Source organism: Carcharodon carcharias, chromosome 14 (genome assembly GCF_017639515.1).
Source record: "Carcharodon carcharias isolate sCarCar2 chromosome 14, sCarCar2.pri, whole genome shotgun sequence".
Taxonomy (NCBI): domain Eukaryota; kingdom Metazoa; phylum Chordata; class Chondrichthyes; order Lamniformes; family Lamnidae; genus Carcharodon; species Carcharodon carcharias.
The window spans coordinates 40,654,782-40,670,407 of NC_054480.1; the positions used below are offsets into that span (position 1 = coordinate 40,654,782).

General features: G+C 40.8%; 1 protein-coding gene across 1 annotated transcript in view; it reads right to left on the bottom strand.

Moving 5' to 3' along the window:
* Nucleotides 1-15,626, bottom strand: part of LOC121287125 (brefeldin A-inhibited guanine nucleotide-exchange protein 2-like) — a 118,280-nt gene that overhangs the window by 95,045 nt on the left and 7,609 nt on the right. The gene's annotated exons all lie outside the window — the stretch shown is intronic.

The window sequence follows — 15,626 nt, forward strand, 5'->3', positions numbered from 1 at the left end:
GAATAAGCCTGAGCCTCTGGATTACCAGTCTAGTGACATTACCACTATGCCACCATTTCCCCACTCTATCACTGCTTGTTCAGAGGAACATAGGAGGAGTAGGCCATTCAGCCCTTTGAGCCAGCTGCACCATTGAATAAGTTGATGGTTTAACTGGCTGTGGTATCAACTCCCAACTACACTTGTTTGATTTGTGGTCTCAAATGAGCTCCCAACAGTGCCTGCAAGTCCCAAGATACTGGAGCCTGGGAGCGTACATGCTGCAAGTTTTCCCAGCAAGCATCAGTTGGTTTCATCATTGTTAAGGCAGTGCATTCCAGATCACAAAAACTGTGTCAAGAAATTTCTCATCTCCTCCCCTGTTCTTTTGCTAATTACCTTAAATCATGGAGCTCGGGTTGATGATCCTTCAGTCAATAGAACCAGTTTCTACTTATTTATTCTATCAAAACTTTTCAGAACTACGAACACCTCTACAAAACCTGACCTACTTTGCTCAAAGCAAAGTCTCTGCACATAACTGCAGTCCCTCATCACGGGGCTATTCCAATAAATATCCACCGAAGCCTCACTAAGGCTTTGAGGTCCTTCTGAAATTGTGATGACAAGAATTGACAATACTCCAGGAGAAACTGAACTGCTGATTTATTAAGGTCTAACATAAGTTCCTTGCTTATAGGAAAAGAATAAGGGAAAAGGAAGAGAGGGAAGGTACAGTGTGTGAGGGGGGGGGGGCAGAGAGCAAAAATGTTAAGGCCTCAAAAGGGAGCTGGCCCTTCTCTTGACCTTCATTCTGCTCATCCCCATTCTGCATCCCCTCACTGTCCCGGCTCTCTCTGCTCCCATCACCACTCAGGGTTTTAGAGTGCGGGGGAAGAGGGGGGCTGTGCAAAAGGGGCACAAGATCGGATGCAAAGGTGAGGGCAAGTGCAAGTGGCACTTGGAGACTGACACAGATATGTTTACTTAAGTTGAAGAATAGAGATGTAGGAATATCGAATGGAATGGATGAGCCGACCATTGTATTTTCTGATCATTTTTGTGTGTCTGATTCTTTTAATTTTTCACTTAATTTCTTATTGAATACAGTGTCCTTCATATTTTAACAGTTCTAAATAATATTCTTTTGTCTTTACTGAAGAAATACTGCGATAGATAAAGGAAATTGCAATTTTTCCACCAGCTACCTATTTGTCTAAATCTGTGCTAATACTGCAGAGCTCAATGTCCAAGATTTTCCCATCAATTGTATCTATAAAAAAATACCTTGGTCTAATTTTAGTTGTCGTTCTTAATTGAAATGTACATGTGCAACTATGACAGCATAGATACCTTGTTATGAAAATTAACTTACCTTCTCATCGAGAGTCCCTACTCCAAGTCCCTACAGATCTTGGGAGCTTCCAAACACATGCAGACTGGGAGCAAACTGCACCTGTGCAGTTCCACATTTAAGTTCTTTGGACTGAGGGCTGGCCTGGCGTGCTTGTGCATGACGAAAAAAATGTGGAAACCAAGGTCATGTGTTCGGCTGCAGAGTGCCATTGAAAACAAGTGTCCCAGGCAGGGGACAGGTTCAGGAAAAGGTCCCAGTTCAGTTTAAAAAAAGAGCAACAGAGAAAAAGACTCCAATTAGAGAAAAGGCTGTAGTTAGCAGACTAAGTGAAGAGGGTTCAGAAGAAGCCCTGGCGATCAAAGAGGACTTGAAAGAAGTCCTCAAGAACCAAGAAGACAGCAGAAGATTGGTAACTTGGTGCTGCAAGCCATTGGCTCGAAGGTATCCCTTTAGGGTACCAGTGTTCTGTTCGGTGCACCAAAGGACTGACATTGTGCTCCTGACTTGGTGCTTAAGTGAATAGTCAGGAATCCAGGGGGACAGAATCTCAGGTCATGTGACCAGGCGACAAGCTTGATATGCTGTGAGGTGGGCCACAATTGTTGCTGTCCTAGTTGGAGCAATTTGTAGAGAGAATTTCAAGGCAAGATCTTCAAAGATGAATTCAGGAATCCCTTGTGATAAAGACAGTTTCAGTAAGATTGATTGATTCAGTGTTTACTGACATCTGGGCTGGTTGTTGAGAGATCTGTGGATTGTGTCTTGGTTGCATCTGCCATTTCGCATGCAATGTGGTGCATTTGGTCACAGTCTGCCTGTTAATTCACATATACCTCATACTCTCTAATATTCAGGGTTAATAAGATAGATATTGTGAATTGTTTTATCTTTCTGGCTTTGCATAGCTAAGTGTATTTTTGTTCGTTCAAAATCCGTGGAATCTTGTGCCTTTATTCTGAGGAAATGACTTGAATTTCAAACTGTCTCTACTTTAAACAAAACATCATTGGCCCCTAACCAGATCTTGCCAACAACTTGGGGGTCTGGTGTAGGATCATAATGGTGTAGAAATAAAACAAACTGATGGAAACCCATCAGGCTGCTTCTGATTGTCAGCTATAATCCAGCATAAAACAATACAATTACCACATCCCCGTGCATTGTTTATTTTCTAACAACTGAGCAATTTCATTTTGTGTTTGTGACAATCCTGCTCAGTGTTAGATTTGAGTCTATGTTGTCGACTAACAGAGGCTGTATCAAATCAAGATATTACTTAACCAGAAGCCAATATAGGTTAGAAAGCACAAGGGCGATAGGGAAACAAGCAGCAGAGTTTTGGATGACCTCAAGTGTGGAGGGTAGCATGTGGAAGACCAGTCAGGAGTGTGTTGGAATAGTCAAGGCTAGAGGGTAACTAAGGAATGAATGAGGGTTAGAGCAGCAGATGAGCTGAGACAGAGACAAAGTCAAGCAATGTTACAGAGCTGGAAATAGGTGATCTTAGTGATGACAGAAGTATGTGGTCAGCAGCTTAACCAGCAGTCAAATATGACACCACAGTTGCAAACCGACTGGTTTAGTCTCAGCCTGTTGCCAGGAAGAGGTTTAGTGTTGGTAGCAAGGGAGTTTGGAATGGAATTAAAAGCAATGGCTTCAGTATTTTCAATACTTAATTGAAGAAAATTTCTGCTCATCCAGTACTGGAAGCTAGATAAGCAGTTTGATGATTGAAGCAACAATGGAGGAGAGAGGGAATGGTAAGATTGAGCTGCATGTCGTCAGCGTACAGGTGAAGTCTAATGCTGTGCTTTTGGATGCTGTAACCAAGTGGAAGTATGTTGATAAGAGTCATGGATAGATCCTTGAAGGACACCAGAAATAGGAAGTGCAGGGGCAGAAAGAGAGGCCATTGCTACTATTAGATAGATAAGAATGGAGCAAAGTGAGTGCACTCCCACCCAGCTGGGCAGTCGAGAGGTGTTGAAGGAGGATGGTGTAATTAACTGAGCCAAAGGCTGCAGGCAGGTGAGAAGGATAAAGAGGGATAAATTACCTTTGTCTCAGGCACATATGGCTTTTGTGACTTTGATAACGTGGTTTGGTACAGTCCTGGGGTAGAAACCTGATTGGAGGGGTTCAAACATAGAGATCCAGGAAAGATGGGTATGGATTTGGGAGGTGACAACACGTTCAAGGAAAGGGAGCTGATAGGACAGTAATTTGCAGCAACAGATCAAATAGACCATCAAAGGCTGTTGCTTGCAACACATTAGAATTCTTTTGTTTTAGTTTATGAAACATGGGTTATAATAAGATGCACCATTTGGCAAATAGATTTCAAAATCCATTGGGAATATTTTTCAACTACAAATATTAATGCAAATAATATGGCCATAATGTCTTAGAGAAACACACTGCAAGGTATTAGATTTTTTGCTACTTTTAAAAGAAGTTCATGCATTCAATCTACAATTTTATAACTATATGAAAAATCACTAATTTGGGTCATGGTTCAACACTTGTTTGAATAATTGAAGATTTAATAATGCAAGGAAATAATTCATTGAACTGCTTGGAAGCAAAAATGGTAACACAACTAAGAATTGCATTGACCAAAGCATAGTACAGTTTCAACATGACAGCCTCACAATTTGGCAATATAACTCGGCTTTCTGTTCACTTTATTGATGCAACTTTGCCATGAATGTACATTTTTAGTGTTAGTTTATCATCACTCGCATCTTGTTCAGCCTCTTACTCAACACCACTCATTGGGTAACTGTATATGTAACACCATGCTCATGACAATACTAAATTGCATACTACAGTTTTGCTCACTACACATTTTGCCAAGCTTCAATGCCTCATCAGTTTCCCCATTTATTTATTCCTTCCTCCCTCTTTCCCCTTCCACCAGCAGCATCATCTACAAATTGTACTGCATTTTCATCATCAGGTAATTTCTTTAGATTAGAAACAGAAAGAAGAGTGTTAATCCAAACACTGCATTCAATACATTTCCCCAGTTGCATAAAGCGTGTTACTGCTGTTATCTGCTATTTTCTCTCCCATTTCCCAGTCTTACCATGGGGATTCACTGCTGTGAACATGCACAGCAGCTTCCCATTGAACATACAGGGCCAGAAGTCAGTGGAGTAGGTTCCATTAGAATAAAAACCTACAAAAATCAAGGGAAAAGACCAGCTGGTCCACTGAGCCTATTCAATATGGCCATAACAAAACACGCACACCACAATCCCCACTTACCGGCAGCCCTCTCAGGCAACCAGCTACAGAATATCATGGGAGGGACATATAAAGAAGCAAATAAAAACATGACCCAATTTGAAGAAACATTTTTAGAATTCCTCTCCATGTCTTAAAAGACCAAACAAGTTTCAGGAGGCCAATGTGATAAGAGACACAATCTCAATTATCAAGAGTGCTTTGTGTTCGTTCATAGCATATGATTGTTGTCATGTAATGACCATCACTAAATGCACTTAAGAACATAAGAAATAGGAGCAGGAGTAGACCATCGAGCCTGCTTCACCATTCAGTACAATCATGGCTGCTCTTGGGCTTCAAGTCCATTTTCCCACCCATTCCCCATATCCCTTCATTCCCTCAGGGACCAAAAATCTGTGTATCCTAGCCTTAAATATTTTCAATGATGGAGCATCCAAAACCCTTCGGGGTCATGAATTTCAAAGATTCACAACCCTAATTTCACCACATCTCAGTTTTAAATGATCAGCCCCTTTTCCTGAGACAGTGTCACTGTGTTTTAAATTCCCCAACCAGTGGAAGTAATCTCTCAGCACATTCCCTATCAAGCCCCTTCAGAATCTTGAAGGTTTCAATGAGATAGCTCCTTGTTCTCCTCAGCTCCAGACAACATATTTACTCAGCTTCTCATCATAAGAGAACCCTCATTCCAGGTACCAATTTGGTGAACCTTCACTGTACCACCTCCAATGCAAGTATATCCTTCAAATATGGAGACCAAAGCTACACACAGTACTCCAAATGTGGTCTCACCAAAACCCTGTACAACTGTGGCAAGACATATTTATTCTTGTACTCCAATCCTCTTGCAATAAAGGCCAACGTACTATTTGCCTTCCTAATTGTTGGCTACACCTGCATGTTAACTTTCTGTGTTCCTTGTACAAGCACCCCAAGCCTCTTTGATCATCAACACTTACAAGTTTCTCACCTTTCAAAAAATATTCTGCATTGTTCTTACTCCACATTTCCATATATTATACTCCATCCACCATCTTGTTACCCACTCACCTAATCTGTCCATCTCTTTGCACCTCCTTGTCCTCCTTAAAGCTTATCTTTCCACCTAGCCTGGTATCATCATCCTTAGATATATTATTCTGTCTTTTCATCCAAGTCATGAATATAGATTGCAAATAGCTTAGGTCCCAGCACTGATCCTTGCGGCACTCCATTGTTCACTGCCTGCCAACTTGAAAAAGCCCCATTTAAGCCCATTCTGGTTAATGGATAGAAAACAATCTCCTATCCATGCTCATATATTACCCCAACTCCATGAACCCTTATCTTACCTATTAACCTTTGGTGTGGCACCTTAACAAATACCTTTTGGTAAGCCAGGTATACAACATCTACTGGTTTCCCTTTATCTACCCTACGAGTTCAAAAAAAATAAATTTGTCAAACAGGATTTCTCTTTAGTAAAACCATGTTGATTTGTTCTAATCATACTATGCCTTTCTAAGTGTATTGTTAAGACTTCCTTAATAGCATATTGCAGCATTTTCCCAACAATTGATGCAAAGCTAACCAGTTTGTAATTCGTAGTTTTCTCTCTCCCTCCCTTCTCGAGAAGTGTAATATTTGCCAAGTTCCAATCCAGTGGGACAGTTCCCAAATCTAAGGAATTTTGGAAAATCAAAGCTAGCACATCCACTTTCTCTGCAGCTCTTTTAGAACCCTAGGGTGTTGGCCATTAGGTCCCAGGAATTTGTTGGTATTTTTGGTCCATAAATTTCTCCAGTACTTTATCTCTACTGATATTAATTTCCTCACTTTTTATCCCCTAGATTACCATCTATTTCTGGTATGAAACTTGTGTTTTCTACATGAAGACAGACAAAATATTTGTTCAGTGCCTCTGCCATTTCCTCATTCTTCATGATAATTTCTCCTGTTTATGCTTCTAATGGACCAATGTTTATTTTAGCTACTCTCTTTCTCTGTTATATACTTATAAAAGCTTTTACAATCTGTTTTTATAATCCTGGCAAGTTTACTTCTACATTCTATTTTTTCCCTTCTTCTCAACTTTTTGGTGGCGCTTTGCTGGTCTCTAAAACACTCCCAATCCTCAGACTTGCTACTGTTTTTTTGCAACATTGTAAGCCTCTACTTTTAATCTAATACTATCCTTAACTTCCTGAGTGAGCCACGCATAGGTCCTTCTTGCTGAGTTTTTGTTCTTCAATGCAATGTTTTTTGTTGAAGATTTTGAATTATTTCTTTGAAGGTGTACCACTGTTCATTTATTGCCATAATTTTTAGTCGACTTACCCAATTAACTTTAGCCAGTTCTTCCTTCATGCCTATGTAATTGACTTTGTGTAAGTTCAGGATATTTGTTTAAGATTGGAATATGTCACTTTCAAGCTTAACATGGAATTGAATGGTATTACGGTCAGTGGATCTTTTACAATGACATTACTAATTAACCCTACTTCATTATACAATACTAGATCCAAGATAGCTTCATCCCAAGTTGGTTCCACTACCATAGGAACGTAGAAAAGTTACGGTGCAGAAAGAGGCCATTCAGCCCATTGTGTCTGTGCCCGCCAAAGAGAGAAAAAAGAAACTAACTGATCATTTTCATCCCAATTTCCAGCCCCTGGTCCGTAGCCTTGCAGGTTCCTACTGCTCCAATAAAATGTTGCAAACTCATTTTCTAGACCATTCTTGCCAATTTGTTTGTCCTGGTCTATCTTTTTTTTTATTATTCATTCATGGGATTTGGGCATCTCTGGCTAGACTAGCATTTATTGCCCAACCCTAATTGCCCTTGTTCAGGGGGCATTTCTGAAGGTTAAAGTCGCCCACAATTATTACATTTCTTTTGTTACAGGCTCCAATAATTTCTTGATAAATGCTCTGCCCAATGGTATAACTACTATAAGGGTGCCTATAAACTACTTCCACCAGTGCTTTCTGGCACTTGCTTTTTCTCATTTCCATACATACTGATTCCATTTCATGATCTTCAGAGGGCAGATCCTTTCTCACTCATGTCCTTACTACAAGGCCTACACCCCACCTCCTTTGCCATTCTGTCTACTTTTCTGAAATAATGTGTACCCTGGAAAATTCATTTCCCAACGTTGATGACTGAAAACCATGTTTTTGCAACAGCAATTAGATCTAAATAATTTACCCCTATTTGTGCCACTATTAATTTTGCTTATTGCAGATGCATTCAGATAAAAAACCTTTAATTTCATTTTTTACTTTCATTCCCTGCAATTACCTTATTTGCTGAAGATGGCAACAAGCTGCCTTCTTCAACCGCTTCAGTCCATATGATGCAGATATATCCACAGTACTGTTAGGTAGAGCGTTGACATTCAATGGCATTCCCATCACTGAATCCGCCACTATCAACATCCTGGAGGTTAACATTGACCCGAAACTGAACTGGACTAGCCATATAAATACAAGAGCAGATCAGAGGCTAGAAATCCTGCAGAGTAACTCACCTGCTGACTCCCCAAACCCATCCACCGTTTACAAGGCACAAGTCAGGAGTGAGACTTGTGCAACTCCAACAACACTCAAAAAGCTTCACCCAATCCAGGACAAAGCAACTCACTTGACTGTTTGAGGATGGCTGCCATTCACTCCCTCCACCACCAACGCACAGTAGCAGCAGTGTGTACCAAATGCAAGGTGCACTGCAAGAAATCACCGAGGTTCCGTACACAGCACCTTCCAAACCCATGATCGCTACAAGCTAGGACAAGGGCAGCACACACATGGGAACACCACCGCCTGAAAGTTCCCGTCCAAACCATTCAACATCCTAGCTTGGAAATACATCACTGTTCCTTCAGTGTCGCTAGGTCAAAATCCTGGAGCTCCCTCCCTAACAGCACTGTGGGTGTACCGACACCACATGGACTGCAATAGTTCAAAAAGGCAGCTCACCACCAACTTCTCAAGGGCAATTAGAGATTGGCAATAAAGGCTAGTCTTGCCAGTGAGGCCAACATCTCATGGATGAATAAAAAAATAATTTTGACCCAGTTACCATGAACCTCCAGTAACTGTACTTATATGGCTGGTCCTGTTAAGCTTCTGGTCAATGGTGGCCACCCAAGATGTTGATGGTGGAGGGTTCAGTGATGGTAATGTTGCTGCATGTCATGGGGAGTGGTTAGAAAACCTTTTGTTGGAGATGATCATTGCCTGTCAGCGTGTGCGGCACACATGTTACTCACTAATCATCCCAAGCCTCAATGTTGTTCAGATCTGCTGCAGGCAAAAACGGCTTCATTATTTCAGGAGGAGATAAAACTCAAGGAGCTAAACATTGCACAAACAACAACAAACATCCCCAAATCTGACCTTCTGTTGAAGGGAAGGTCATTGATGAAGCAGCTGAAGATGGGTGGGCACAGCACAATACCCTGAGGAACTCCTCCTGAGGTTACGATGATTGACTCCCAACAACTGCAATCTTCTTTTATACTAGTTATGACTCCAGCTAAAGAGGAGCCGCCTTGCGCCCTGATTCTGACCTATATCACATGCAGTGAATCAAATTAGCTGAAGACTATATGTGTGTTGGTGGGGACCATTGGAGGAGGCTGAGCTGGACCATCAACTCAGCAATTCAACTCAGCAATTGACTGAAGATAGTCACAAATGTTTCAGCCTGGTCTTTTGCACTAAGAGTCTGGGCTCCACCATCATTTAGGATGAGGGCATTTGTGGAGCTGCCTCCTCCTCATTAGCTGTCTAATTGGCCACCACCATTCAAGGTTGGAGGTGATAGGGCTGCAGAACCTTGGTCTCAGCTGCTGATTGTGGAATCGCTTAGCCCTGTCTATAGTATGCTGTTTTGATTGTTTAGTAAGCAAACAGTCCAATATTGTTGCTTCTCCAGGGTGGCATCTCATTTTAGGTCTACTTCAGATCACTTCTGGCTTGCTCTTGTACACACACCATCTAACTGAAACCCTCTCCACAAACCAGCCACACAATTACCTGGAAGGGGCAGATAAAGAGGCAAAGAAACACTGCCTCCTGCCAACTCAAGATGGCCATGCAAGATGGCTACCGACACCTGTCTGCACATGTGCTCTTGGCCACGCACACGCAGAATCCTATGTCATCACTTGCAGGAGACAGTGCCTGTTGGAAGCAGTTCACCCAGGTTCTGAGCCCTGTCTTGGGCAGGCAGTTGGGGCGCAGCTTCCCTCAGGGGAGGCTTCTGTTTCTGGGGGTTGGGATGGAGAGATAGGGGGAGGATTCTGATCCCTGAAGCCATTCACTCAGTTTCTGAGTCCCGCGGGGACCAGCAGTCACAGCACATTTAAGCCCAAATGGGCAGTCAGATGGTGGAATACAGGCTTAATTACACATCATCCCTTCCACACCACTCAGATATACTGCTATGACAAGATGGTTTATTGGAAGAAAGCTGCTTCCCCAAAATAATGGAGGGGAAGAAAGGCAAGAGAAAAGTTAAGGAAATCAAATGGGATAAAGAAAACTGTGGGACTCCTGAAAGATTCTGCTGCCAGCACTGTAATATTTGCAGTTCCAGGGCCAGTGATCACCATGCATGTAACCTGCTGCACATTGCCTCCAATAAAGATGTCAGCTGTGCATACAACTGTGCATGCACAGCGTTGGCAGAAAACCCAGATTTTAAGAAAATGTCAGCCACATTCATGAACTTGTCCAGCTATCTTTTGACTGTTAGCAACAAATTTGCACTCAATAAGTTGACAACTTGATTCATATATCAACAGCTCTGAAAATAAATATGCCCTGGCACTTAATGGAGTTTTCCAATCAAATTAATGCATCTGTTGGGTAGTTTTAATCATGCTTTCAAAACATTTAAAAGATTGTTTTATCACAACATCAAGTTTCTCTCATTGAAGATCTGAAAATATGTTGGGGATTCCTCTTGTCCAATTTGTCAATCTTGGCAGAAATTTTAAAGGGAAACGCTGCTGTCATCCCTAAATTTCTTTTCAATATTTACCCATTCTGTGGATCTTTGGCTTTCCACTGGTTTGAAATGTAATTATATTTATACAGTGAGACTCTTATGATTGCATTTTAAACTTTGAGCCATCAACATTTTGCTTTTAAGGGACTAAAGATAAATGTCAATTTTCTAAGCAAATTCCACTAAGTGGAGCAGAGACAATGGTAAAGACATTTTGGCTCAGATTCTGCAGTAGGAATAATGGTGCTCTCCCTTATTAAAGAGTAAACGGAACAATTACTTACAGCTTCTGCACACACACAGCTGAGATATAGGTTGCTGGCCGATTTGCCCTACTCCTCTAGAAATTTTGCCACAATGGTACCTTACCATGAGATTCAGCATTAATTAAAACGCCAGAAAAAGTTAGGACTTTTCCATTCCTGTGTAAAGTTAATTTTGCACAATTTGGCAAGTCTTAATTATATCAAACAGCTTCTCTGCACTCTTCTACAAGTGTCTCATTCTATCAGAATATTTAAGAAGTTAAAAATCAAAATCGTTTACATTTCTTGGTCTTTTTTTTAATCTCCCTCTCAATTCATCTCGGTTCATTTCCTGTACATGATTCCACATTGAATTAAAATATTTAACATTCACTTCCTGTTTTAGATTCTGCATGCTTCAATCAGGATTCTTCAATCTGTTTGGCTAAGGCTGTTGCCTGTCTTGTTCACACATGTTGAGGTCGCTGCACTCTTCTGGGCTCCTGAAGACCATAAGTTGCTGCACAATGCCCATGAGAGGTCTGTGGACAGCTGTAAGGATTGACCACTGACAACAAAATCCAGGCCATTAAAGCATAAAAAAGGTGAAAAGCTTTGGTGAGATCAACAAAAGTTCTATTTTAGTACTTGTTTATGAGTCCCTCCATTTTTTAAAAATGAACTGGTTTCCTTGAAAAATTTAAAACAAGCAAATCTTCTGCAGTGTTTGTACTCAGCTGTAGTTTGAGTATGGAATGGTGTGTTCTTTAAGTGTTACACCATGTTCTGTAATGATTGTCTTACATGGGCTTCATCTGTTCAGGTGGGGATCTGAACGAGGGATAGGTCAGACTGGTGAAGCTCAGATTGGACAAATGTTGCTTGTTGTTTCCCAGGCAGCAAACATTTGTGAGTTGGGGTTGAGCTGTCTTCACAATCACTGCAACTTGTGCAACCCTCTCAGAGGCATCTGGTTTGAGAGACAGCATCAAGAAATTTGTGCACCATCGACAGCACCTGTAGTACGCGGTCTGTGTTGCTTTCAGCTTTTCTCTGCACTTCCATTATTCGCATTTGCTTGCTTATATCAGCTTCCTCCACTTCTTCCATTCATTTGTCACCATTATTTTTTTCCTCTGTGGTTCAGTTCCTTTCTGTGCATCTGTTACTATCATTCTTCCTCTAATTAAATCTCATTGTTCTGTATCCTTCCTTTTAGCTTAGTGATTTCAGACAATTGAATTTTATTCTATTGGTGACCTGGATAAGTTGCTTTTTCCTCTCAGTTTTCTGCATTCAGCCAACTTTACATAAATGATCAGTGCTAATAAAGCATAAAATTACTCTGCTCTCCAGGTGGCTCAATCACCTCTTGTTTTTCACTGCATTTTATACTGAGATGAGGGATATTCTTGGAATGTCATTCAAAATAGTAACTAAAAATATCTTCACTCTTAGGAAAAATATGAAGAGGAAAAAGACTGATGAATAGAAGGAAATTCAGCAACATAATGTGCTGGATTTCACAGTCAGTGGTGAAGCAACAGTGCTAACCATTGACTTTGAACATAACAAATAGAAGTAGGCCACATGCACCTCTCAAGCCTGCTCCGCCATTCAATATTATTGCTTCAACTGCACTCTCCTGCCTGTTGCCCATAACCGTGAACTCCCCTGTAGTTCAAAAATCTGTCCCAGCTTTGAATATATTCAATGAATCAACCTCCACAGGTCTCTGGGATACAGAATTCCAAAAAACATTACCCTTCGAAAGAAGAAACTCCTCCTCATCTCCTTCTTAAATGGGAGACCTCTTACTTTGAAATTGTACCCCCTAATTTAAGATTCTCCCACAGGGAGAAATATTCTCTCACTATCCACTCCATCAAGCCCCCTCAAAATCTTATATGTTTAAATAAAATCACCTCTTATTCTTCTGAACTCCAGTAAGTGAGTAAAGGGCCAACTTTCCTCAAAAGATAACCTCTTCACCCCAGGAATCAACCGAGCAAACATTCTCTGAACCACCCCAAATTGAAGTTTTTCCTCCTTAAATAAATAGGCTAAAACCGTGTGCAATGTGGTCTCACCAAAATCAAGCAAGCTCCATCAAGCAAACTTCCCTTTCCCCATCATCTGTTTGAATCTGGCGTCAAATCAAGCGGATCATCTCCAGAAACAGTGATGCCATCAACCAGGGTAAGCAATTAATCACAGTGGTTTTCTCACAGGTGGAAAACCACTAAGTAAAAACCATCAATACCTTTACTTCTAATTTTTGAATCTTACCGACAGTAAGATAAATGTTTAGGACATAATTATGGGATTACAGTAGAAGTTAAAATATCACAAGCATATATTAATTTTTTTTTCATTATAATGAAGAAATCTGACACTCCACAAATATAAAATTATTCTTTCAGGGCCAGTAAGGCCAGTAATTATGAATTCAGTACGCTGTTAAAAATCCAGTTACATCTAATTTGACATAACAGAACATTTTCAAGCCTTTTCACAGCAAGATTAAGAGCATATAAGTGAAGTTCTTGTCACTTCAGTGACTTCTATTTGATAGCACAGGTTGGCGGGGAGTAACTTCAACAGCGGACCCTCTGGAGAAGTGTTGAATTAATGACAGCAACTTATGGATTTTTGCATTTAACTGCACTCGTGCATACTCTCCAAACTGCAGTGAATTTCAGGAGGAGCAATAACGGTGAACGCTGACAGTTTCTCTGTCATTACAACCACAAAATCACAGCCATTTAAGGTCAGAAGGGTAACAGTTGCTTACTATTTAGTTTTGCAACTGCAATCATTTAATTCTTACAATTTTAAGGTGGATAAAACTCTATGAAAATGCTCAAAGGATGAAAAACTTTATAGCCTAAAAAAGGCCAATAATATCCATGGAGTAGATGGGTGGCTTTTAATCCTTGGGCACTAAAGAGTAAGGGATGAAATCTTTGAGATGCTGGTAATCATGAGAAAAGAAGCTAACAAAACAGTTGACAGGCCCTGATGGACTGGAAGCAAACCAGTATGGTGAGCATATCTGAATAACAACTAGAAACTGGATTGGGAAGGGAGAGTTGGTATTGGGCAAGGACAGCACAAAAGCTGGATAATTTTCATTAAACCTCATTTTGTGAAAAGAGATGATAAACAGACTTAACCAAACAAAATCTTAATTCTGGATAAATAGGAGTTAAAATGGAATTGACTATCAAGAGTAATCTTCAGGATTAATCTGCAAGAACATAGGATTTAGCAGCAGTAGACCATTCAGCCCTTGGAGCCTGCTCCATCATTCGAGAAAGAAGTTGCATTAAAACCATGCCTTAATGTGTCTTCAACTTGTCCCAAAATGCCTCCTCAACAATGAGTTATTTCTGAGTTGTAGATACTGTAATAATGTAAACAAATCTAACAGCCACTTGTGCACCAAGTATGGTCCCACAAACAACAAATGGAAAAAAAGGCCATTTATCTAATGACATCATGAAAAGCAGCCAAGACCATTTCAAGAGGAAAATAAGAACATGAGAACATAAGGAATAGTCGGAGTAGGCTAAACAACCCTTCGAGCCTGCTCCACCATTCAATGAGATCTGGCTGATATTCTCCTTCAGCACTATTTTCTTGCACTATCCCTGTATTCCTTGATGTTTTTAAAATGTAGAAATCTAACAATCTCAGTCTTGAATATACTCAACAACTGTGCCTTCACAGCCCTCTGGAACAGAGAATTCCAAAGATTCACCACCCTCTGAGTGAAGAAATTCCTTAGCTCAGTCCAAAATGGCCTCCCCCTTATTCTGAGACTGGGTCCACTGGCTCATGACCCCCCAACCTTGGGAAACATCTGCCTTCATCTACCCTGTCGAGCTGTGTAAGAATTTTCTATGGTTGAATGAGATCACCTCTCATTCTTCTGAACTCCAGATAATAAAGGCCCAGTCTACTTAACCTTTCCTTCTTGGACAATCCCTCCATCCCAGGAATTAGTCTGGCAAGCCTTTGTTGCACTCCCTCTATGGCAAGTATATCTTTCTTTAGGTAAGGAGACCAAAACTGTACACAATCCTCCAGGTGCAGTCTCACCAAGGCTCTATATGAGTCACCAATCTCCTTGGATTTAAGGAAGTAACACCTCCTAATAGGAGCAGATAGACCTGGCAATGTGCACGCACAAATTGTTGAAGGTGACAAGCCAGAGCGAGAAAATGGATAAGATGGCAAATAAGATTCTGGGCTTCACAGATAGAGGTAGATTACAAAAGCAAGGAAGTTATAGTGAACTGGCCTCAACTGGAGTATTGTGTCCAACTCTGGGTGCCACACTTTAGCAAAGAAGTGAAGACATTGAAGAGGGTGCAAAACAGATTTATGAGAGTGGTTTCAGTGATGGGGGTCTTCAACTATGTGGATACATTGGAAAAGCCAGGGCTGTTCTTCTTAAAGAAAAGAGATTGAGAGAAAATTTGATACAAGTGTTCAAAATCAAGAGGGGTCTGGACATAGATGATAGGGAGAAACTGTTACCATTGTGGAAGAGACAAGAAGCAGAATAGCAAAAGAACGAAACATGGAATGCATTGCCTGAGTGTGTGGTGAAAGCAGATTCAATCATGGCTTTCAAAAATTAACTGGGTAATTAGCTGAAAAAAAATTTGCAGAGCTGCAGGGAAAAAGTAGGGGAATAGGATTAGCTGAATTGCTCTTGCTACAACTGTTCTGTAATTGGAAGAACTATGTTCACCAATACAATGTATCTGGACCTCTAAAATGCAGC